Source organism: Cucurbita moschata, unplaced genomic scaffold (assembly GCF_002738365.1).
Source record: "Cucurbita moschata cultivar Rifu unplaced genomic scaffold, Cmos_1.0 Cmo_Scf00026, whole genome shotgun sequence".
Lineage (NCBI taxonomy): Eukaryota > Viridiplantae > Streptophyta > Magnoliopsida > Cucurbitales > Cucurbitaceae > Cucurbita > Cucurbita moschata.
The window spans coordinates 3,513,279-3,516,230 of NW_019268542.1; positions in this window are offsets into that span (position 1 = coordinate 3,513,279).

Here is a 2,952-nt window from a genome sequence, read left to right on the forward strand (position 1 = left end):
TTTTTTTTTTTTTTTTTTGTATTTCTGGATTTTACGAACTATCTATGTCATTTTCTTTTGTGTGTGTGTTGTGTGGGTCTTTAGTTTGTGATGTATTTTTAAACATTGTCGTATTAAATCTAAACTCTTCATGTGCATGCACGTTTAAAAGTTTTAAATTCTACACATTTTTACTTATTTCCATGTAAGTGAGTAATGGTTTGTGGCTCGAGTCACTTGAAAAGCAGGTTGTTACGTATTGGTATCAGAGCTTTAGATTGATATTTTCTATAAACTATTTGGATAGAGTCTTAGAGTCCTTCATAGCCCAACTGAACTAAGCCTCGCCATGGTCTAGCAAGTGTCAGCCCATACAACGTTCGACTATGTTGAAGCTGTTAGGGTTGCCACTGTCCTCGACAATGCCAACCGCCAAAACACCAAGGGGCTCAACAATCAACAAGGCTCCAAAAGAAGGATTGACCTAAACTGTTCTAGGTCTCAGCAGCAACCTCCTAGGAGGCAGTTTGACCAAGGAAAAAATGCACGGAGACAATTTGATCAACAGTAAACACCATGATGGCAGTTTAGTCGATAGCCACCTCCAACTATTGAGAAACCAAAATGTAAGCGATGTGGTAGAGACAATGATAGAGAGTGCATGGTCGGTTCAAGATCTTGTTTCAATTGTGGGAAAATTGTTCACCAAATGGCTGAATACTCCCATAAAAAGAAGACAGATGTCAATCGACCTTTAAGGTTGAACCAGGGGAACTCAAGCGGGCAAGTACAAGCTCGAGGCATGCCTCGTGCCACCACAGCTCATCGAGCTACCGATGCTGAAAAAGTAGTGACAAGGTACACTATCAATACTTGGCTATTTCACATTTTCCTTGTTTAATTATGGATCAACTCATTCTTTTATATCTTCTACATTTGTTAGGCAAGCACGAATAGGGATAGAGCTCTTAGAGTAAAGCCTGACAGTGTCTACTCCAGCTGGCATGATAATGCTGGCCGAGGATAGAATCAGTGAGGTAACGATAGTAGTAGCTGAACGGTAGTTTGAGATGACATGATAGTCATTGACATGGTTGACTTCGATGTCATCTTGGGGATGGATTGGCTCACAGAGAACTATGCCTACATTGATTGTGATGCAAGAGAGGTACTTTTTCAGCCGCCATCTGGAGATAATTTCATGTTCAAGGGTACCAAGTCCCAAAGTGTACCTAAGGTAATGTTTGCGGTGAAAGCAGAGAGACTAATAAACCAAGGAGCATGGGGATTACTTGCTAGTCTGACAGATATCAGATACACAAATGGAGACATCATCACGGTCCCAATTGTGAACAAGTTCCTAAACATTTTTCCTAAAGAGCTGTTAGGACTACCACCTAGAAGAGAGGTTGATTTTAGCATCGAGCTATAGCCCAAGATAAAGCCAATCTTTAAAGCTCCTTATAGGATGGCCCCTGCAGAACTTAAGAACAATTGCAAGAATTTTTGAAATAGGGCTTCATACGCCCGAGCATATCACCCTAGGGGACCCGAGTGTTATTTTTAAAGAAGAAGGATTGGTCTATACGACTGTGCATAAACTACAGGGAACTGAATAGAGTCACCATGAAGAACAAGTACCCGTTGCCGCAAGTAGACGATCTATTTTACCAACTGTAGGAGGCAGTAGTGTTGTCAAAAATTGACTGACGCTCAGGGTACCACCAGTTGCGAATCAGGAAAGAAGATATACCCAAAACAGCTTTTAGGACACGTTACGGGTATTACGAGTTTATAGTAATGTTCTTTGGACTAACAAATCGTTGTTTTCATGGACTTGATGGATAGAATATTAAGGAACTTCCTTAACACATTCGTTATAGTGTTCATTGATAGCAACATGATCTATTCCAAATCCAACAGAGAACACGAGAGCTACCTGAGGGCAGTATTGACTACACTAAAAGCAAACCCACTATTCACAAAGTTCTCGAAAGGTAAGTTATGGCTTCAAGAAGTTTCCTTCTTTGTCCATGTGGTGTCAAAGGAAGGAATAGCAGTGGATCCAGCCAAAGTCGAGGCAATGATAGAATGGCCTCGTCCAACTACTACAACCTTGGTATGTAGTTTCCTAGGGCTAGTAGACTATTATCATCGTTTCATACAAGATTGTTTTAAGTTCGCAGCTTTCCCGACCAAGCTAACCCGAAAAGGGCAGCCACTCATATGGGATCGATCTTGTGAGAGGAGTTTCTTGAAGTTAGAGGAGAGGTTGGTGACGACACTATTGCTTACTGTGCCTGATGACACCGAACACTTTGTAGTCTACAACCATGCGTCAGAAAAGGGACTAGGCTGCGTATTGATGCAAAACGGGAGGGTGATCGCTTATGCTTCCCAACAACTAAAAGCATATGAGAAAAACTACACAGTACACGACCTGGAATTAGCAGCAATGGTTTTTCCCCTAAACATTTGGAGGTACTTGTACAGAGAAAAAATTTTGATCTACACAGACCACAAGAGCCTCAAGTATCTATTCACACAGAAAAAGCTCAATACGAGACAATAGAGATGGTTAGAGTTAGTTAAAGACAATGATAAGGGACATTCTCTACCATTCTAGTAAGGCTAATGTTGTCGCCGACGCATTAAGCAGGAAGACGACCCACACATCGACGCTACTAATGAGGATAGCTAAGATCTAAGCAAACATGGAGAGGTATGGAATTACAGTGATGGTCAAGGGGGCGACGACGCGATTAACCCAATTGACCATCCAACCCACCTTGAGGAAACGTATCGTAGTGACACAAAAGGAGAATCCTACCTTGCAGAGGTTGATGGACAATTCAGATCTGCACAGATAGTGTTGAAAATTTTTCACGATTGAAATATGCGAAACAAATAACTGAATCAGAAGAACAACTTGAGGGAGAGAGCTTTTGAATAGGGGAACCTAAAGCACATATG